Below are 23,897 nucleotides of genomic sequence, written 5' to 3'. Positions count from 1 at the left end.
ATTTCTTAAATTCGTGGGCATTGCGGAAGGAGCTGCTGATATTGTTTAGGGTTTGTGGGAAGATCAGTTATGTAATTCCACCGAAGTTCCTGGTTATGTAATTACCTGTCGGTGTGCGTTGCTGGTGGGTCATGCCCGACCATCGTCGGAATCGCCGGCGAGGTCCCGCTTGGTGCCGGCACGCGCCCTGAATCCCTGAGTGTGACAAAGCGGATCACATGTGGAAATAAAATGCAGCCCTACAGCAACACGCCAACAACCGCCGGCTTCTCTGGCAACGCCCGCAGTGTTCTGGCGCATGTGACAGGAGGTCCCTGTGCACGATCCAAAAAATGACACGAATTGGCAAAGCCATTCGTTTTAGCATTTTATTTTTTTATTTTTAACAGGACTTTATTGAAAGGACACACATACTGGTTTAAAAAGTGGCTGAACGCACACTTGTTTAAGACAATCTTATTACACCAGCAGCACAGTTATAGCTACAGTTAAGAAATTAACTCTTAAGAATACTTTGAAATCACCACGTTTGCTGTTACTGCTTGATAAAGAGATCCTAGGATGATGTATATTGGGCGAAGAGGGCAGGTAGTGGCCCGAATGGCTGCATAGAGATTAGCCTAGCCATGGGCAGTTGCTGGTTAGGTAAACAAATAAATAACATCCACAAGCCCTGTGTCCCTGCTGACATCGCTCACCTAGCTTTACTCCAATGCAATCAACTCAGGTAATAGGTGGTTCTTCAGTGCACCCAACAGCCAAAACTAAAAATGGCTCAATTCTTAAGATTATTACGCAATGCTTCACCAAGACACCACCAATCTCACAATTGCTCCCTGAAACACCAGGTCTGACTCACATAATGACCCACAAAAACAGTGAGCCAGTGTCACAGAACTGCCTTGTGAATGCTAGAAACACTAGGCCATTCTCATCCGAGCACTGAAGCACAACACAATCAGCAAGTCTCACGTGATCGTTCACCGGACCAATCTCACGAAATGAATTGTAAAAACAAGGCACAATGCACTCTATTTTGAAGCAAGAGGATTTATGTAGAACAGGAACAATACATTCACTTTTCCATACATAGCACCTGCTACTGGTCATGCATTTGTATAGCACTGCCCTGTTCAATGCTACTCATTTTAGTGACCCACTTTGGAAAGATAAAAAGCTAAAGGAAGGGGGCGTGGCTACATGGCCACGTAAAAGGCCTGTATCTCGGAGCTCCTGCTGATCCGATGAAGATCTGAATGCTGAACAGGTATAATAAACAAGATATGAACAGTAAAACGGAAGCCACAGCAGCATGAATATGCCGGGAACTTAGTGCTGAAAACCCAGATGAGACTTGCATGCAGGCCAGAACACGGAAGAAAAGGTTGGATGGTGTTGCGGGCGAGTGCAACAAAATGGCGCCTAGCCTAGAACAAAGGAAAGGAGAATCCACGCAGCGCGTTTGAATCGAAACAAAGCCCTGATCTCATGGGGAAGCCGCACCAGAGCCCACATGAAGAGGTTAGAAGATAACAGCAGCTACAGTGTGTCAGGAGGAGCCGAACTGCAAATGGCTAGACAGACTCAGACAGAAACTCTGAGAAGCGATGGATACTTTGTGTCAAGGAACACATGCTGAGGCGGCAGAGTGCAGTCGTGGAGAACACGCAGGGCGCAGGTGTCTACTAAGCGTCTGTGCGAAGAGCGGGACCCCAGAGCTTAGGCATATGTACCTGAGACGGTAGGAGAATCGAAATAGTGCCAGATCAGCAGGCACAGACAAACAGAACACTGAGACACAACACAGGACCCAGCTTCGAGAAACGAATGACGTGGCAAGGAAAGCTGGAAAACAAAGAACACGGAGCAGATGTGCTGAGTGCCCACAGAGAGTATGCAAACTGAGTACTAATGTACTTAAAGTGCCGAGGAGGGTGAACATTTATATGTCAAAGTTCTGAAGCACGGTCGAGTCATCTCAGATGTCTTTAAGCGACTGCGGGGTAACAACTGTCCATGGTGCAGTCGATTGCCACTTAAGTTGACTCGACTGGCTCAAAACAGTCCTTTGAGGTGAATGTTGGTAGGTGCTCATCGATGCACTACTCTAAGCTTCTTCACTGGGCTTGTGTCGTCCTTTAAGGCAAGCCGCTCAAAGCTGGGAGCGTGTTGCAAGCAGCTGCCTTGTACATGGTTTCGGGTGCAACAACTCTCTGCCACTTCCCACCGAGAAGGCTTGCTGTAGATCCTAGAAGGGCACACCCTGTGCTGGCTGGCTACCAGTTCTGGAGCTGCTGTAGGGAGGCTCCTCTGGATTCAGTATCTCCCTTTGTTCTCTGGGATTGGTGTCGGTGAAGCCTACCTTAACAAACCAATCCTGGGTCCCCACCAACAATCCCCTGTATGCGTGAGCTCATAACCAGAGTGTTTTGCAACAGAAAAAGTAAAGGGGTGGAAACATGTAATACTAAGTCTCACCCATCCTGCTGCCTGTTGTGGATCAAAGGGTTTCTATGGATAATGGAGCTCTCTATGGTTACTGATTAAAGTGGCAGGTCTCCCTTGAAGCTGTGGCAAGACCAGTCCAGACACTCTGTCTCCTGCAAACCACATTCTTGTACCTTATAAATAGGGTCCCCTGTGAGGATGACTACTGTAAACAGGCAGTCCCAAACATGACAGTTCAGTGTCAATCGATACTGAGGATGGGAATTGGCTTCATGTTGACAAAGTTGCATATGAAAGATTGTTGGGTTTCCTGTCTCCTATGTTAGCCTCTGCAGCCAGGTTCCATGTGGTGCTGTTTGAATTACCCTCTGAAAGGTATGTGAATTGCTGCCACCAGCTGCCACCAGCTGCCACCAGCTGTATGGACCAACAAAAGGACAGGCCAGATCAATTTAGCCTTTCTTAGTTAATGAGGCTGGCCATGGCAGAGGGAAGGTGTGGTCCTCCCCCTTCTGGAGATGAATTGTGTACTCCTCCTGTCATATCCCAACTAAATATATGACAGGGCAGACTGCGCTTATGGGCTCTGTCTACTCAGAGTACACAGGGATATGTGTATGTCATGTGTTGAGCATTGGAAAATGTGTGAAGACTAGCCTCATACAATTTCGAGAGGTTGATCTACCATCCTTCAATTTCATTTAAAAATTTCAAAAAAACCCAGGAGTGCGCACACCCACTGTGCAGGTGGTCGAATGCCTCACACTTCTGTTGCATTTTTCCTTTAAAAATGGGCCTCCCATTCCTTTTTGGATTGACTCTTGGAAAGCACCTTCAGAACAATTAATTTGGACATGTTTTGGGAGAGTTGATCTTCCCAAAGCTCTCAATCACTAGGGTTAAGAAGATGCAGTCCAAGGCTAAAGCACGCTCTGTTCCCTGGTCACTCCCAGGGTACATTCTGAGTGACTCTCGCTGAGCATCAAGACCTGCCACTTGGCACCAACCCTCCCAAAGCTGGGAAAGGAGACCCTGAATTGACTCATCCTGCCCTAGTGCCCCTTTGGTAGGTCTCACCTTATCTCAACGACCAAATCGGGCAAGGCTTCTTGTTCTGCTGCATTGAACCGGTCAAACGGAACCATGCTCACCGTATTACAACCAGTGGGGACTGCATGTGCTGTTTTTGACACTCCATCAAATTCAAACTATAGCTGCATAACACCTGTCAAACCGGCTTCCTGCAACATCATGCCAAGCAGAGCCTGTCACTTGTTTGGCTTGAGCAACAAGCTTGCCCCTATGGACCAAACTCGAACCATCGTCTCTTCGAACCCTTCATCTGCTCACCAAGTTTACTGAATCGCACTGACAGACATCGACTTGAACCGCCGGACAATCGCACCACTCACCGACTTGAACCAGCAATTAACAACATCTCGAAACTCCTCAACTCCCAATTCGACACTGGTGAGCCATCCGAACGGCACAACCAGAACACCATGTTCGATACACATCGCAATCCCAGTTACAACTGACTAGACACCAGCTTGCCGCTTCACACAACACGACCCGCCACACCTGAACTTGCTTTGACCAAAACCACAGCAATGCTGTTGAGCCACCTAAGAACAATGGAATGTTACTATTGACCTCTAACTGTCCCTGTGGTCCATCTTTGGGTCCTAGAGACTGGTTAGGTCACTTTTGAACATGAAAGACACATCCTTTTTGACTCTTTTGCTGGTTGCTTTTTGTCTTTTCACCGCTGTATTTATCACCCAGTGTGCTGCATCTTTCGGCCTTTGCATATTCTGTGTTCTCTCTTACAGGGGTGGGTTTATATAATGATTTTAATAATTGTTTGCTCATTGATGGGTTTAATTTAAGTTTATGGCCCTCATTACGATACCGGCGCTAAACCATGGCGATATTAGCACCATGGTTGGTGCCGGTATCGTAACGTGTCCGCCATGGTGAAATGGGGAATACCGCCCCATTCCAGGGTTGATGGGGCGGTATTTCCCCATTTCCCCATGGCCCTTCCCCATTCCGATTTTTGCCCCATAGAGCATAATGGGAATGGCGAAGGCGCTAAGTACGGTACCGCAAATTGCGGGTCCCTACTTTAACGGCTGGTCTAGCCGTTAAGGTCGGGTCCTGCAAAGGGACCTTGTAATTAGGCGCTAATGGGTTAACGGCGCCGCAGCCTTTTACAGCGCCTTTAACCCATTAGCGCCAGGGTCGTAATGAGGCCCTATGTATTTATATAGAACCTTGGTTCTACATTCCTTCCCTTTGGACTGTTATACTCTGCTGTTTACTGGATCCCATTCATACCCATCCTGAGAGTATAGCCTTCCCTCGGCCCACGTACCATGCAAGGTGTTGGAGGTACATCTCTTGGCTGTTCCTCTGTTACCTTTATGATGGGGCTCACTCTCCGTTTGCAGAAGTGTGGAAGCTGAGCAGGTGGATTAGCCACTGCCCATCCTTATGCTCCTGCAGAGCAAATGTCATTTTGTTACACTCCTACGTGGAATAGGGACACTTGGGGGCACTTTCCCACAGCAGATATACCAAAGGACGGTGCAACAGCCTTTGTACTCTTTCAGTTGAAATAGGTCCCGAACCTGAGGGGGCCTGAGCTGCTGCTCCAATGTTGTCATGCATATTACAAAGCAAAACACCACAGGCTGACGTTGCAGTGCCCTCAGGTTGTCAGCGCCCATGGGACTTATATTATCCAGCCATGTTCTTATAACCTCACTGCCTTTTCATACCGGTTTTGACTACATTAGCACCTTGCTGACAAAGAGAGCTGTTCAGAGGAATTTCTTGTTTCAGCTCCTCGCTGGCTGCCTTTCTTTGTTCGGGGCAGAGGCTAATAACCCTGTCCTGTCATAATATGCAGCTACTCACCCTCCAGACTCCAGTCCTGTATCTGTCCATTATAGTCTATGCAACCCACAGGTATGTCAGACTTGTTTTCCTAGCTTTAGGCATGCACCGCCCCCCACCCCCCAACAACACCATTTTGAAATGAGCCCCCAGGAGCCCAACACATCTTCAGCTGGCCCTGGACTCAGGGCTGGCCTTAATGGTGGCAGCTCCGGGCAGCAAAATGTGCCCTTTCTGCCCCCCTGGTCCTGTGGGATGGGGAGGGGGGGTTTGGGACACATTTTTTAATAGGCGCTGATGTGAAAGCATCAGCGCCCTATTGTTATGAAACTGCGCCCAGCTCCTGAGAGCGCAGCACATTTAATTTGAATAGGGTGCCTGCCAGGGCTGGACTGGGAACTAAAAGAGGCCTGGAAATAATTACTGGGGACCAAAAGAGGCCCTGGAAATAAAGTTCAAAGTGGCCCTGTATGACACCTTTTCAGCAAGCCCAATGCTTTTCCTATGAGAAAATTTGAAAATACCACAGAAAAGAGGCCCAGGGTGCAGAGGCCCACCGGGAAACCTCCAGAGTTCCCTATGGGCCAGTCCACCCCTGGTGCCTGCTATGTCTTCTCCCATCACGCCAGCTAGGGGGAGAACTTGAAATACTCCCCTGTGCTGACGTGGCGGGGGGCAAATGGCAGGGCGCCCCAGACGGTCACCTGGGGGGGGCCCTAAGGCCGGCCCTGCCTGGACTCACCCCACAATATCAGTTCTATGGTTTGCATTCCCTGGCTCCTAGGATGAATCAGGATGTAAGAGAGCAACACACCGGGGGCCCATACGGCAACACAACCCACACATGCCCAACTCACCTAGAATCTCACTGGCACACACACCACGGGTACTTCAGGATCTGCGCCTGACATGCAGGATTTGTACTTCGCGCCTCCTCTTCCCCCCAGTAAAGCCCCTGCCCCACTAAAGCCCCCCAGCCCCTCTTCTACATAATCTAGCGCCAAGAAGTAACCGTAATTGGCCGACGGCTCCCTATATAAGACCAAGTTACATAACAAATGCAGTAAATAACACATTTTGACATTTTAATTTACAAGAAATACAGTATTTTCAATGACTTTGCCTATTGAGCTGCTCTCCCTATATTAACCCAAACCATTATTTAAAAACAGGCTTCATTTTGGGAGGAGTCACTGGGAGCGCTTTAGACGGTGTTTTTTCGCCGTGTCCAATATTCCAGCGCTGCGAAACCTCCTCGCTTCAGTGCGCGCTGTGTTTAACCTGATAGTTTATTTTCTGTCGCTTGCTTTGTGCAAACCTTACAAACGTGGTTTCAGGAAACGTCTTCTGAAGTTTGTACCCATTGTTCATTGGCATACATAGCTACGTGAAGTCGCAAAATCAGACACATATCATTTTAAGAACATGTCGACTGACCGTAAACCTGAGGTGGGCGTGAACCTTATGTCCGAGACCACACAACAATGTAATTTATTTTATTTAGAACTATAAAGGAGCTTTGATTTATTTCCGCTATGCAGCGGCATTAATGTGATCAAAAGTGTTGAGGTCAAATAACATGAAATACATAAGTATTCATTTTGTAAAATTAATAAAAGGGCTCGTCCGGGATTTGAACCCGGGACCTCTCGCACCCGAAGCGAGAATCATACCCCTAGACCAACGAGCCAGTGCACAATGAATACTTGCCATCAGGTGTCCTTGTCACTCCATATCTAGCTCCTGATGCAACTGGGTTGCTGTTTTTTCAGTTTTAGTCTTAAAGTGTTAGAGCCAGTCAAGCAAAAGTATTTTTTCCTGGGGTTAGTGGTAACAGTTCCCTCAAGTAACAGTACTTGGTTTAGGGCATCACTGCCTTATAGTGAAAGGGTCATTCACAGCCTTTTGCCACAGTGACATGGTCTGTAGCATCAGTTCCTATGAGTGTGAGTGGTGTGATGACCCTGCAATGACCTGGTAAGTGACATCATTGCCTCTAAGGGGCGTGGCCACCCCTCTTCCGGTGACAGGTCTAGCCACGCCCCTCTTCCAGGTGACAGGTTTAGCCACACCCCTCTTCCCGGTGAAATGAAACAGGCCATTGATCTACTAAGCACATCTGTTCCTGACTCCGGTTAAAAGAGCCATGATTCGCCTAAATAAATAAATAAATAAATAACATCCACAAGCCATGTGTCCCTGCTGACATCGCTCACCTAGCTTTACTCAATGCAATCAATTCAGGTAATAGGTGGTTCCTCAATGCACTCAACAGCCAAAACTAAAAATGGCTCAATTCTTAAGATTATTACGCAATGCTTCACCAAGACACCACCAATCTCACAATTGCTCCCTGAAACACCAGGTCTGACTCACATAATGACCCACAAAAACAGTGAGCCAGTGTCACAAAACTGCCTTGTGAATGCTAGAAACACTAGGCCATTCTCATCCGAGCACTGAAGCACAACACAATCATCAAGTCTCACGTGATCGTTCACCAGACCAATCTCACAAAATGAATTGTAAAAACAAGGCACAATGCACTCTATTTTGAAGCAAGAGGATTTATGTAGAACAGGAACTATACATTCACGTTTCCATACATAGCACCTGCTACTGGTCATGCATTTGTATAGCACTGCCCTGTTCAATGCTACTCATTTTAGTGACTCACTTTGGAAAGATAAAAAGCTAAAGGAAGGGGGCGTGGCTACATGGCCACGTAAAAGACCTGTATCTCGGAGCTCCTGCTGATCCGATGAAGATCCGACTGCTGAACAGGTATAATAAACAAGATATGAACAGTAAAATGGAAGTCACAGCAGCATGAATATGCCGGGCACATAGTGCTGAAAACCCAGATGAGACTTGCATGCCGGCCAGAACACGGAAGAAAAGTTTGGATGGTGTTGCGGGCGAGTGCAACAAAATGGCGCCTAGCCTATAACAAAGGAAAGGGGAATCCACGCAGCGCGTTTGAATCAAAACAGAGCCCTGATCTCAAGGGCAAGCCGCACCAGAGCCCACATGAAGAGCCAGCTTCGAGAAACGAATGACGTGGCAAGGAAAGCTGGAAAACAAAGAACACGGAGCAGATGTGCTGAGTGCCCACAGAGAGTATGCAAACTGAGTACTAATGTACTTAAAGTGCCGAGGAGGGTGAACATTTATATGTCACACGCCAGTAAGACTCACTCAAAGTCGTTTTGGACCCACAACTATTCACTCAACATCGACTAAGGGTGCACAGCAGACCGAAAGGCATTGAGTGTTCTTATGCCCCCGAAAAGAGGATCTAGAGTGTTGTGGGCAACGTCCAATGCGTGGGATAGAGGAGTTGGGGTGCTTAGCCCCAGCCACGTTGGAATACCATAAGGACCATTGTGAGGAAGCCTAACGGAGGGGGCCTTGGAGACTGTCACAGAAGGTCAGAATCAGTTTTAACACCACAAAGCAGTCTTGGGGTGGGGACTCTAATCAGACTCAGCTGCAACGAGGGCTGCAAGGGTCTTAAAGCGGCACACACACCAATGGACAGCCGGCAGACACAATGTATTTGGAGCTGTTGGCACATCACCAAAGTTAGGGGGGCCACAAGTGTAACACTGGCAAAACGGAAGCACGGATGGTAAAGGCCCTGGTACACCCACTGCCCAGCAACAATCTGAGAAGACAGTAAGGTGCTGGAAAAGACCCTTATACAATCCAGATGAGAAGAGAGGCGAGGATTACAAGGCAACATATACACGTGCCAACTACTCGCTAATTCACCAGACACAGAACTGTGGGCGCTGCTCCGAAGCTTAGGAACAGAGGGTGGCAACAGCAGCGGCCCAGAGGCACGGTAAACAAAGCTCCTGAAAATGAATGTATAATAAACTCTGAGGTATTTGGACCCCCAGTAGAGGGCATAAGCAGCCCCCAGACCCAGGCAGGTATAGACTACATAGAGAGGAAGAAGGGCAGATTCATACGCAGATCAAGGGGCTAGGAGGAGCACATCATCGTTGAGACTCCTCACCAGCCTTTGAAATACCTTTGAAGTGACAGAATACATGTGGGGAATGTGAATAATTCCAGAAATACTTCATGGATTCTGTCCATGCAAGGCTTTCCTGCGGAGGTGAGATATGGCCAAAACAAGAAAAGTCACCTCGCGCAAGGTTTGACTGACTTGCATGATTGTGCTTGAGAAAACTGTCTCGAGGATGAAAGTATCGAAACACAAGACAGCATGGAGGTGTACCTGCAAGGGGATGCCCACAGTTTATATGGATGGGTGCTCCTACCATGTTGAGAACAATCAGGAAAAGGAACTGATGGCCAGCGTTGGGCATGGCTGGGTGAATGAGGCCACAGAGCCCTCAGCCGGATACAAGATCAGTCCCCGAAGTAGTCAGGTGGTGGAGTTGATGGCGGTTCATCAGGCCATCCTCACTGCCATGCAACACTGAATCCACAAACTAATAATAATCATGGATTCAGATTATGTCCGGAACGGGTTCGTTCAGCACCTGATTAATTGGGAAACCAGAGGGATGCCGTGTGCAAACAATAACCCACTCACGCATGGCAAACTAATACAATCTATGAATGATCTGGTCACCTCTAATGAGATATCCATCTACTGGAAGAAGGTCATGGGTCATTCCAGAATAGAGGGACCAGACAAATCCGGAAATGACCTGGCTGACCAGCTGGCCAAAACCAGAGCTGTCCATGGTGATCTCATAGAGATTGAGTTCCTGTTGGGGGAAATCCAGGTCGCTGCTGTTACCAGGTCCCAAACATATGCCCAAAATTAACTCTCAACTGCCCAGTGGAGTAAGGAGACGCCAGATGCTGATTTGCTCACGTCACAAAAACGAGATCCGATAATTGGGAAATGTTATCAACACATTGAAGACCCTGTGAATTTTGCTCTGACCGAAAACAATTACACCAGGAAAGAGGATCTCCGGGTGTTGATGAAGTTTCCCAAAACATTCAGAATCCGAGACGGTTTGTTGGTACAGAGATCCATCACTGGATGTGACCAGTGGGTGGTGCCTACCTCATTCCGAAGCCATATGCCAATCACGCCCATGACGCAGCCACAGCTGGTCATCAGGGGTTTCATACTACTTTGGAAATCTTGCACGAGGCTGCGCACAGGCCACACATGGCTCAGGACCTCAACCAATATTTGAAGGGGTGTCTAGTGTGTGCGCAATTTCAGCCAAGTTCACTCACTGTCTGAGCTCCCCTCCAGAAAATAGGAATGACACTGCCTTGGCCACATTTACAAGTAGATTTCATCGGGCCCGTGATTCGTTCCTCTAGAGAAATCAAGTACAAGTTAATGGTAACATGCTTGTTTACCAAAGGGTGGAATGTCTCCCGGCCCCATGTTGCAAGGCAGAAGCAGCAGCTGCCCTGATGATCAATCAAATCTTCTCGCATTTCGGCCTCCTCCAAAGGATTCAGTGTGACCGAGGAAGTCACTTCACCAGCAAGGTGATGACAAAGATGTGGGAGATACTTAGAAGTGTTCCCAATACCATTTAGTAGTGTTCGCAACTGCATTTAATAGTGCTCCCAATTGCATTTAGGTGTTGCGCCCAATAGCCTCTCTGTGGAAAGTTGCATTTTAGAAGTATTCCTAATACCAGTTAATAGTATTCGCAACTGCATTGAAGAGTGCTCCCAATTGCATTTAGGTGTTGCACCCAATAGCCTCTCTGAAGAAAGCTGCATTTAGAAGTGTTCCCAATTGTATTTCTGAAGCTGCCCACAATAGCCTCTCTAAGAAACTGGCATTTAGAATTGTTCCCCAAAATTACAATTAGAAGCTGCGCCCAATAACCTCTCTGAAAAATCTCATGCTATTGGAAGGGTCTCCGGTCTGGAATGGGAAGGAGTTGGATATCACATCTCATGTTATAGGAAGGATCTCAGGTTTGAGCAGTTGAACCCTAAAGTGTGCCTAAAAGCGTGTCATCACCGACCTTAGAACTACAATCAGAAAACCCTCCTAAACCAAACTTAAAACTCGCACCAATCATGAGTGCACCCACTCCACCAGAATCAGTCAGAAACACCATCTCCGATCTGTCCTCCGTCCCTTCCCGCCTCTCCCAAACCCCCCCACCCTCTCTCGCACCCCCTGCTTTTCCCCTCTCCAAACACCAAGCAAGGGGGGCACGATGGCGAGCCGCCCACCCCAAGACCACTCATCCCCTGAACCCCACCCCGACCCACCAGCATTACCCATACCCGCTCCCCTCTCTATCATACCTGACACACCCCACCCTGCAATCACCCAACTCCCGCCCTCCCCTTATACCTCTGCCACCATCCCCACTCGACCTCACCCCTTCCCCTCCCTAAAAACTGCACGGCTAGCCCTAGCAAGAACCGAAGCTGCCTCCCAATCACCCTCCGACCCCCCCACTCTCTCCCACACACCAGTCGCAGCAAGGAAACTAAAGAGGAAACGTTCTTGGTCCCCCTCAATCTCACAGCACTCCTCGCCCCCCCTATCTTGACCAATCACATCTATCCTGCAATCCCTCCTCTCCCCCGCGGCGTCCCCCCGCCTGAAACCCCTCTCCCTCGATTTCTCATCAGCTGCAACTGAAACTCCTAACCGTCAACATCCCTCTTTCAAATCCCCCTTCCAAGACCCGACCATCCTATCACACGCAGCATCCCAACCCCTCCTGAAGCCTGCCAATCTCTCTGCTCGCCCACTACTCCCATCTATCATCACCCAACCTACCCCCCCCAAACTCTCCACCACTGCACCCTCCCCCTCCACCACAAAGATCATCCCCGACTGCCGATGTGAACTGCATCCTATTTAACGCCCGATCAATAGCAAAAAATAGACATTCCATCTTTGACCTCCTCACCTCTGACAAACCAGACCTAGTTTTCATCACTGAAACCTGGTTCTCTGACGACTTCGGCCCAATCGCCAACGAAGCCTTTCCCCCCAACTACTCCCTCATCCCACTGAATGTCCGTCCAGGGGAGGAGGGGTAGCACTCGTCTTCAAATCTCTCTTCCGCGCCTCAATCATCGATAACCAACCCTCCATTCCATCCTGCGAATCTCTCCTTGTTAAACTATCCCTCTCACCATCGCTCTCACATAGCTTCCTATTAATCTACAGGCCCCCAGGCTACGATAGACACTTCGCAAATAACCTTTGCGACTCTATTGCCACCCTCCAACTAAACCATCCCAACCTCACCCTTCTTGGAGACTTCAACATATGGCTCGACATCCCCTCCAACCCTATGACATACTCCCTGGTTGACGGATTAGATGCAATTAACCTCCAACCCCACATAAACGGACCGACCCACTATAAAGGACACACTCTCGATGCCATCTTTAGCTCCAACAACCTGATTCAGCTAATGCCGCCCACCCCTATCATCTGGTCTGATCACTTCATTCTCTCTTTCACCATCCACTCACCCGAACCCCTCCCCTTACTCATATCCGAACCTCCGAATATAGGCAAATGCTGGAAGAAACTAATAATCACCCCAGACTTAGCCGAGGTTCTCCTCCAGTCTCCACCACCATCCTGCCCTCTCAACAACCATCTCACCCCTGAGGCCCTTGATTCATGGCTTAGCGCACCTCTGATGCGCCTCACCCCCTCCTGCAAACCATCAACCCGCCGTGGCCCTTTCCCCAGATGGTTCACTCCTGAGCTGAAGACCACTAAACGACTATACAAACACCTAGAACGCAAATGGCATAAAGAGAAAACCCATGAGAGCAGGACCACCCTGGCCCGACACCTGTATCGGTACAAAGCCGAAATCCGGAAAACAAAAAAGGCCCACTACAACTCCCGAATCCTAAACTGCAAAAACCCAAGTAAAGAACTCCACAAAATTATCTCCGAATTCACCAATCCAGCTTGTAACACAACCATCACGACCGCATCGCAATCACTCTGTGACTCACTCTCCCTCCACTTCTACTCCACGGCTATAGAAAGGACAAATACTCTAACCTCCAAACTAGCATTCTTACAGCCACTAGACAATCCTCAGCCCGTACCACCCAACCCATCAGCTGCAACCTCCACGCAACCAACGTTCAACTCCTTCAGTCCATTAACAACAGAACAGTTTCTCAAACTCCTATCTGCCCGCAAACCATCCGGATCACCATTGGATCCATGCCCAGCCACTACCCTTAAAGAAATCTTTGCCTCCACCTGCGCAGGAGAACACGCAAGATCTATCATAAATGCTTCCCTCTCTTCCGGTACTTTTCCAGACGCATTCAAATTGGCGCACGTCAAACCCCTGATTAAAAAACCCTCGCTCGATCCGCTTGAGCCCAAAAACTACCGCCCCATATCAAACACCAGATTCCTCACCAAACTCATTGATCGAACCGCCTACTCTCAATTTAAGGCCTTTGTTGCAGCCAACAAACTCCTAGACCCCGCCCAATCAGGCTTCAGAACTTGTCACGGAACTGAAACCACCCTAACCTCTATCTGGGACGACCTTAAAATGACTGCTGACTCCGTGGGATGCGCCGCACTAATCCTTCTCGACCTATCAGCCGCCTTTGACACGATCAATCACTCAATACTCCTTGATCGCCTCCACTCCCTAGGAATACGTGGAACCGCCCTCAAATGGATAGCCTCATTCCTCAAAGACAGGCACCAAATAATGACACTCTCCAACTTTACCTCCCAAGCCCGACCAGTCGACACAGGAGTCCCACAAGGAGCGTGTCTATCTGCCCTCCTCTTCAATCTCTACCTGACCACCCTCCCACCGATAATTCGTGCACACAACATCCTATGTTACAATTACGCCGATGACACACAACTAATTCTAAAATTCCTGAACACGAATCCTAACTCACGACCAGACCTGGCATCCTGCCTCCTTGACATTGAACGCTGGATGACCCAAAACCACCTCCTGTTAAACCCCTCCAAAACAGAAATCATGGTGTGCGGCAACCCAGATCTTCTCCCGCACCCTCTACCCTGGCCAACCGCGATGGGCAACTCACCGATACCCTCCAACACAGTGAAAAATCTTGGATGCACCCTAGACTCTGACCTAACACTCTCGCGCCAAGTCAACAATGTCTCAAAGTCCTGCCACTACCACCTCAAAAACCTTAGGCGCGTCTTTCCATATCTATCATTTCCTAACAGAGTCTCTGCGGTACAATCAATCGTCATCTCACGGCTGGACTACGGCAACCCCCTATACCTCGGAATCCATGCCTACCAAATGAACAAACTTCAAAGAGCACAAAACGCAGCGGCCAAAGTGTTACTTGCGCTTGGTCCAAGAGACCACGTATCCCCAGCCCTCAAGACACTGCACTGGCTTCCAGTAGCCCGTAGGGTAGCTTTCAAAACCTTATGCCTCACCCATCGAGCAGTACATAAAACTGGACCGCAATATCTTCAAGAAAAACTAATAGCTTATCACCCCACTCGCACCCTCAGATCAAGCACAGCCGGCCTCCTAGTAATTCCTAAGACTAACTCAGTCAGGTTAGGCGGAGCATCATTCTCAGCCCTAGCCCCAACCCTGTGGAACTCTCTCCCACCCCACATCAGGCTAACCGAGGAGCTAACAGCTTTCTGCAAACTACTGAAAACCTGGCTCTTTCCCTAAACCAACCGGTTCCGTGCTAGCATCATCAAAATAACACCGACCCAGCGAAGCACCTAAAGCAATACCAAAAGCAAAAAAAAAAAAAAACGGATTGTATCAAATGTTCACAAAAGAAATTAAAACGAGTAATGTAGATCTAAACAGTGAAGTCAATAACACGAATTGATCACTGGACAAAAGAAAAATAGAGCGTGGACGAGCTTGGAAAGCCGATGAGTGTGGTGAACGGATGAGTGAGAAGGGCGAATGAATAAAGATGATTCTAGACAAGTATAAATGAATGTGGAGGATGAAAGCGGTTGACAAGTGCGTCTGGAAGACGTATGGGTCTGGAGACCCGATGAATAATACGAGCAAAATCAATGGGGGTGACGGATGAGTGTGTAAACCAATTGACTGTAGAAAGCGGTCCGAGTATGGAGAGCGGCTATGTGTAGAAAGTGGAGGAAGGTGGAGAATGGAAGAGCATGCAGAGCGAAGGAGCTTGTTGAGCGAAGAGAGCATACAGAGCAGAAGAACGTGGAGAGCAGATGCGTGTAATGAGTAGAGAACGGTATCAGCGACTGAATAGGGGAACGACAGGGTGTGGAGAGCGGAAGAATGTGGAAAACGGAGGAATGTGGAGGGTGAGAGGCCGGAAGTGGGAGACCGACTGAGTACCGACGAGTGGAATGCGCGTGGAAGATGAACGCTGCTGACAGATGATTGTGGAGAGCCGATGACTGTGGAAGGCGGATGACTGTGGAGGGCGGATGACGGTGGAGGGCGGATGACGGTGGAGGGCGGATGACGGTGGAGGGCGGATGACCGTGGAGGGCGGATTTACTGCTGAGGGCGGATTACTGCGGAGTGCGGATGATTGCGGAGGGCGGATGACCGTGGAGGGCGGATGACCGTGGAGGGCGGATGACTGTGGAGGGCGGATAACTGTGGAGTGCGGATGACTGTGGGGGGCGGATGACTGTGGGGGGTGGATGACTGTGGAGGGCGGATGACTGTGGAGGGCGGATGACTGTGGAGGACGAATGACTGTAGAGGGCGGATGACTGTGGAGAGCGGATGACTGGGCAGGGCGGCTGACTGGGCAGGGCGGTTGACTGTGGAGGGTGTATGCCTGTGGAGGGTGTATGCCTGTGGAAGATGACTGTGGAGCGCGGATGACTGTGGAGGGCGGACGACTGAGCAGGGCGGATGAATGTGGAAGGTGGATGCCTGTGGTAGATGACTGTGGAGGGCGGATGTCTGTGGAGAGCGGATGTCTGTGGAGAGCGGATGTCTGTGGAGAGCGGATGACGGTGGAGGGCAGATGACGGTGGAGGGCGGATGACGGCGGAGGGCGGATGACGGTGGAGGGCGGATGACGGTGGAGGGCGGATGACGGTGGAGGGCGGATGACGGTGGAGGGCGGATGACTGTGGAGGGCAGATGACCTTGGAAGGCAGATAACTGTGGAGGGCGGACGACTGTGGAGGGCGAATGCCTGTGGAAGATGGGTGTGGATGGCGGAAGACTGTGGAGGGCGGATGCCTGTGGAAGATGAGTGTGGAGGGCGGATGCCTATGGAAGATGAGTGTGGAAGGCGGATGACCGTGGAGGGCGGATGACCGTGGAAAGCGGATGACCGTGGAAGGCAGATGACTGTGGAGGGCGGATGACTGTGGAGGGCGGATAACTGTGGAGGGCGGATGACTGTGGAGGGCGGATAACTGTGGAGGGCGGATGACTGTGGAGGGCAGATGCCTTTGGAAGATGAGTGTGGATGGCGGATGACCGTGGAAGACGGATGACTATGGAGGGCGGATGACTGTGGAGGGCGGATGACTGTAGAGGGCGGATGACTGTAGAGGACGGATGACTGTAGAGGACGGATGACTGTAGAGGGCGGATGACTGTAGAGGGCGGATGACTGCGGAGGGCGGATGACTGCGGAGGGCGGATGACTGTGGAGGGCGGATGACTGCGGAGGGCGGATGACTGCGGAGGGCGGATGACTGCCGAGGACGAATGATTGCGGAAGGCGGATGATTGCGGAGGGCGGATGACTGCGGAGGGCGGATGATTGCGGAGGGCGGATGATTGCGGAGGGCGGATGATTGTGGAAGGCGGATGATTGCGGAGGGCGGATGACTGCGGAGGGCGGATGACTGCGGAGGGCGGATGACTGTGGAGGGCGGATGACTGCGGAGGGCGGATGACTGCGGAGGGCGGATGACTGCGGAGGGCGGATGACTGCGGAGGGCGGATGATTGCAGAAGGCGGATGATTGCGGAGGGCGGATGATTGCGGAGGGCGGATGATTGCGGAGGGCGGATGATTGCAGAGGGCGGATGATTGCGGAGGGCTGATGACTGTGGAGGGCGGATGACTGTGGAGGGCGGTGAGCGTACAGAGCGAACGAATATGAAGAGCCAATAAATGTGGTAGACAGATGAATGTGGAGAACACACGAGTGTAGAATGCGGCTGAATGAATATGGAGAGCACATGAATGTAGAAAACGGTTGAGTGTAATGAGGGGAAGAACATGGACCGCGGAGGAGCTTAGGGAACGGCTGAGTACAGCTATCGGCTGAATCTGAAGAGCGACGGAATGTAGCGAGCGGCTGAGTATCGCAAGCAGCTGAGTATGTCGGGCGACCGAGTGTAGTAAGCGGCTGAGTATGGCGAGAGAACGGGTATGCGTCGAGCGAACGAGAAATAAGAGCGAGAAAACGTGTGTACACAAAACAGTTAAGTACATTGTACGGAAGAGTGAACGGAGCTGATGAATGCAGAACTGACAAGTGGCGGATGAGCATCTGATGCGAATGAGTGCGTAACAGATGAGCCTGGGGAGCGGGTGAACGCACGAAACAAATGAATGAATGGACCAGAGCGCATGATTAGCGTACTCCTCCATGCTAGATGGAGGAGTACGCTATACGGAAGAATTCGCTGACCCGATGAATAGTGCATAAGAGCAGATGAGAAACAAAACACATCGCACGGACCGGACCGGACCCCCCTGAATTGCGTAATGTGCAGACTTTGATGTGGAACGCAAGGAACCGTTGTAAGAGCATACTTCATTTCACACCCCACGCTTACTCTCTCCTTACACCACCACTCAAGTAGAACACAGAGATACTATGACACCATTCGGTATATCTGTTCTCATATCAACATCCGCCGCTCACTCCCCATCACTCTAAGTAAACATTGCTGGTTTCTCACCCCCAGCCAAGCGTTCTCGTCAGGCCTAACGCTGCCTCACTCGGACTGGATAACTCCTGCCAGACCGAACACATACTCCTGATTCCTCAACCACCACACCTATCGCTAGAAAGCAGCTACCACAGAAATTCCGCACCAGCTGCACACATACCTGGTGCGCACACGCACCTTTGACCCTCTCTAATCTCTCCACTGACCCGAACCTCGGTTCCCAAGGGCGTTCAACCTACCAGCGCCTTCAGACCATACCAATGGTATATAAGGCGCTATATAAAAGCAAAATAACAATAACAATAACTTGGGGTAAAGAGAAAACTCCATATTGCCTACCACCTGCCTCTAGTGGGGAGATGAGAGATACAATAAAATGATTGTGAGCATCCTAAAGAAGTTTGTTATGGACTCTGGGCCTAGTTAGGACATCCAATTACCGCTTGTCCTGATGGCCATCAGGTCTACCCCATCTTCTATGACAAAGCTGTCTCCATTCGAGCTAATGACTGGTCAAAAAATGGTGTTACCATAGCATCTGCTCTACAGAACGCAAGAGCAGAACCTGTTTAACACATCCAGGATACATGAATATAGTGAGAATCTGAGAAGACACCTTCAGCATGATTTTATGTATGCTCAGCGCAATCTGGAAAAATCGGCATAGGGGATGAAAACCCACTATGATTTAAAGACCACTAAAAAATTATATCAAGTAGGAGACAGGGTCTTCTAGTACAATTTTCAGAGGAACCAGACCTAGGAGCGGAAATTCCTTCCCTCCTGGGGTGGCCCCTTTAAAATTGTAGACAAAATCTCACCTGTCACTTATAATTCTGCATTCCTAAAGGAGAACAAACGGAAGAGAAATTGGTGCACATCTATCAGTTGAAGTGCTGCCATCCCAGGCAGAATTTGCGACTGATTGACGAACCCAGTGAGGGTAGAGCCCAGGAATCCTCCGAAGAGTAAAGATAAGGAACGGGAACCTGAATAAAGAAAAACCTACTATAACAGGGAGTCGAACAATTATACTTATTTTGAAAAGATTACAAAAATGAAAAATGTAAGGAACCACTGTTTGGGAAATATTTGTATGTCGAAAACCAAATGCTTACTTGAAATGTGCACCTTATGCGTATCTCTCCTGCTGCTTTGTTATCTATTGTCACATCCCTATTGGAAAAATTGTATTGTGTAAAATACTTAATCTCTTTGTTCTTCTTGGCAGATCTATTATCTCCTTGATTCTAAAGGCCAGAGGAGAGCCCCCGGACGGGGAGAGGTCCAGGAACCCCAACCTAATGGAACATTCAAAATCCGAAGAGGGTGAGTACGTACCAGTACACCACTCCATCAGGAGCCAAAATAGAGCAGACACACTCTGAAGGGAAGTCCTTGAATGAACCAGGAGCAGGCACTCTCTAAAGGAGACCCCTGGGGTGGACCCAGGCTATCCCAGAAGGAACACCCAATTTTCTCCTAGCTCTTCTCTCTCTCAATATAGTTGCTTCAGTGCTAGGAGGGGGGATTTGTGAGGTGAAATAGACCTAAAAAGCCATGATTACAGGCCAGAGTCAGAGGGGGAGATATGCCCCTCAGCAAAAGGCCTGATCTGGAGTACATGCAAAATGATGCCCTTGCTCAAACACAAAGGAGCCAATTTAGGCATCTAGGCACGCGTATGCCTTCAAATATTTATATTATAAAATAATGAACCCGGGACCTCAAATAACATAAAATACATAAGTATTCATTTTGTGAAGTTAAAAAAAAGGGCTCGTCCGGGATTTGAACACGGGACCTCTCGCACCCAAAGCGAGAATCATACCCCGGCCTAGACCAACGAACCAGTGCACAACGAGCAACTGCCATCATGTGTCTTTGTCACTCCATATCTAGCTTGTGATGCAACTGGGTTGCTGTTGTTTAAGTCTTAGTCTTAAAGTCTTACAGCGAGTCAAGCAAAAGTATTTTTTCCTGGGGGTAGTGGTATCAGTTCCCTGAAGTAACAGTACTAGGTTTAGGGCATCACTGCCTTATAATGAAAGGGTCATTCGCAGCCTTTTGCCACAGTGACATGGTCTGTAGCATCAGTTCCTCTGAGTGTGAGTGGTATGATGACCCTGCAATGACCTGGTAAGTGACATCATTGCCTCTAAGGGGCGTGGCCACCCCTCTTCCGGTGACAGGTCTAGCCACGCCCCTCTTCCAGGTGACAGGTCTAGCCACACCCCTCTTCCTGGTGAAATGAAACAGGCCATTGATCTACTAAGCACATCTGTTCCTGACTCCGGTTAGAAGAGCCATGATTCGCCCGTGGGACGTGGAGCGGAGGCTTTCCTTGATTTCGTGTAAATGATAACACGGGAATGCAGGAATGGTAGTAGTTAATGAGTGAATATAATATCATACTTTTGCTCGTCAAGTTTGCGCGGCCAGAATGCAGCGCTATGTCCCACAGCTCAGAGCTTGCTGTGGTGTGCAGTAAAAGTAATTCAGGTTCAGTCACACAAGACAGCTCTACTTCACTAATAAAAAGTTAAAGCTGCACGCGTGGGTTCGAATCACATCCTGTCGTCCGTTTTCTTCACACGTTTTAAATATTGGTGGTGGTGGTGTTTACGAAAAAAAAAAATATCTAATTTACTACAATGCTACGGATCTTTCTTTGTACTTACCTGACAGATGAACGCTAATCATTCTGTGATGCCAAAACATACACCGGTGTTCAGGGAGAGGGAACGACTGATACCAGTACAAGCTGCCTCAATTCTCCGAAAATTACCATCCCACTCAAGGGAAATTTATTTTCATTATTGGTAATTTCTTAGTGCTTATAATACTACTAATTTGCTTTCACACAGCACTACGAAGCCTCAGGCATCTTCTCACCCACAGTGTTTGGTAAGGATGAAAGGCGGAGTTTGGCCCTGGCCGGATTCAGTACAAGTGTTGCTGACCAGTAATTACAATTAGCATTACTGTTACAATTACAATTAGCAGAATCCCCGAGGATAAATAAGGGCCCTACACATCAGTCAGGCTAGAAATGCATTCAGACATTTCTTGAATTCGTGGGCATTGCGGAAGGAGCTGCTAATATTGTTTAGTGTTTGTGGGAAGATCAGTTATGTAATTCCACCGAAGATCCTGGTTATGTAATTACCTGTCGGTGTGCGTTGCTGGTTGGGTCATGCCCGACCATCGTCGGAATCGCCGGCGAGTTCCCGCTTGGTGCCGGCACGCGCCCTGAATCCCTGAGTGTGTCACAGCGGATCACATGTGGAAATAAAATGCAACACGCCAACAACCGCCGGCTCCTCTGGCAACGCCCTCAGTGTTCGGGCGCATGTGACAGGAGGTCCCTGTGCACGATCCAAAAAATGACACGCATTGGCAAAGCCATTAGTTTTAGCATTTTATTTTTTTATTTTTAACAGGACTTTATTGAAAGGACACACATACTGGTTTAAAAAGTGGCTGAACGCACACTTGTTTAAAACAATCTTATTACACCAGCAGCACAGTTATAGCTACAGTTAAGCAATTAACTCTTAAGAATACTTTGAAATAATGGCAGTCACTCGCATCACAACGTTTGCTGTTACTGCTTGATAAAGAGATCCTAGGATGATGTATATTGGGCGATGAGGGCAGGTAGTGACCCGAATGGCTGCATAGAGATTAGCCTGGCCATTGGCAGTCACTGGGTAGGTAAATAAATAAATAACATCCACAAGCCATGTGTCCCTGCTGACATCGCTCACCTAGCTTTACTCCAATGCAATCAATTCAGGTAATAGGTGGTTCTTCAGTGCACCCAACAGCCAAAACTAAAAATGGCTCAATTTTTAAGATTATTACGCAATGCTTCACCAAGACACAACCAATCTCACAATTGCTCCCTGAAACACCAGGTCTGACTCACATAATGACCCACAAAAACAGTGAGCCAGTGTCACAGAACTGCCTTGTGAATGCTAGAAACACTAGGCCATTCTCATCCGAGCACTGAAGCACAACACAATCAGCAAGTCTCACGTGATCGTTCACCGGACCAATCTCACAAAATAAATTGTAAAAACAAAGCACAATGCACTCTATTGTGAAGCAAGAGGATTTATGTAGAACAGGAACAACACATTCACTTTTCCATACATAGCACCTGCTACTGGTCATGCATTTGTATAGCACTGCCCTGTTCAATGCTACTCATTTTAGTGACCCACTTTGGAAAGATAAAAAAGCTAAAGGAAGGGGGCGTGGCTACATGGCCACGTAAAAGACCTGTATCTCGGAGCTCCTGCTGATCCGATGAAGATCCGAATGCTGAACAGGTATAATAAACAAGATATGAACAGTAAAACGGAAGCCACAGCAGCATGAATATGCCGGGCACATAGTGCTGAAAACCCAGATGAGACTTGCATGCAGGCCAGAACACGGAAGAAAAGTTTGGATGGGGTTGCGGGCGAGTGTAACAAAATGGCCCCTAGCCTATAACAAAGGAAAGGAGAATCCACGCAGCGCGTTTGAATCGAAACAGAGCCCCGATCTCAAGGGGAAGCCGCACCAGAGCCCACATGAAGAGGTTAGAAGATAACAGCAGCTACAGTGTGTCAGGAGGAGCTGAACTGCAAATGGCTGGCAGACTCAGACAGAAACTCTGAGAAGCGATGGATACTTTGTGTCAAGGAATGCATGCTGAGGCGGCAGAGTGCAGTCGTGGAGAACACGCAGGGCGCAGGTGTCTACTAAGCGGCTGTGCGAAGAGCGGGACCCCCGAGCTTAGGCATATGTACCTGAGACGGTAGGAGAATCGAAATTGTGCCAGATCAGCAGGCACAGACAAACAGAACACTGAGACACAACACAGGACCCAGCTTCGAGAAACGAATGACATGGCAAGGAAAGCTGGAAAACAAAGAACACGGAGCAGATGTGCTGAGTGCCCACAGAGAGTATGCAAACTGAGTACTAATGTACTTAAAGTGCCGAGGAGGGTGAACATTTATATGTCACACGCCAGTAAGACTCACTCAAAGTCGTTTTGGACCCACAACTATTCACTCAACATCGACTAAGGGTGCACAGCAGACCGAAAGGCATTGAGTGTTCTTATGCCCCCGAAAAGAGGATCTAGAGTGTTGTGGGCAACGTCCAATGCATGGGATAGAGGAGTAGGGGTGCTTAGCCCCAGCCACGTTGGAATACCATAAGGACCATTGTGAGGAAGCCTAACGGAGGGGGCCTTGGAGACTGTCACAGAAGGTCAGAATCAGTTTTAACACCACAAAGCAGTCTTGGGGTGGGAACTCTAATCAGACTCAGCTGCCACGAGGGCTGCAAGGGTCTTAAAGCGGCACACACACCAATGGACAGCCGGCAGACACAATGTATTTGGAGCTGTTGGCACATCACCAAAGTTAGGGGGGCCACAAGTGTAACACTGGCAAGCCGGAAGCACGGATGTTAAAGGCCCTGGTACACCCACTGCCCAGCAACAATCTGAGAAGACAGTAAGGTGCTGGAAAAGACCCTTATACAATCCAGATGAGAAGAGAGGCGAGGATTACAAGGCAACATATACACGTGCCAACTACTCGCTAATTCACCAGACACAGAACTTTGGGCACTGCTCCGAAGCTGAGGAACAGAGGGTGGCAACACCAGC

The 23,897-nt window shown here is 49.0% G+C and overlaps 1 non-coding gene across 1 annotated transcript; it reads right to left on the bottom strand.

Annotated features, from left to right (window-relative positions):
* Nucleotides 1-6,967: 6,967 nt before the first annotated feature.
* Nucleotides 6,968-7,039, bottom strand: TRNAP-CGG (transfer RNA proline (anticodon CGG)). Its single transcript has one exon. It is a non-coding gene; the product is annotated as a tRNA-Pro (tRNA).
* Nucleotides 7,040-23,897: the final 16,858 nt, after the last annotated feature.

The sequence above is a fragment of the Ambystoma mexicanum genome, chromosome 1p (assembly GCF_040938575.1).
Source record: "Ambystoma mexicanum isolate Mex_15411 chromosome 1p, UKY_AmexF1_1, whole genome shotgun sequence".
NCBI lineage: Eukaryota > Metazoa > Chordata > Amphibia > Caudata > Ambystomatidae > Ambystoma > Ambystoma mexicanum.
This window is presented reverse-complemented; position numbering and strand designations above follow the sequence as displayed.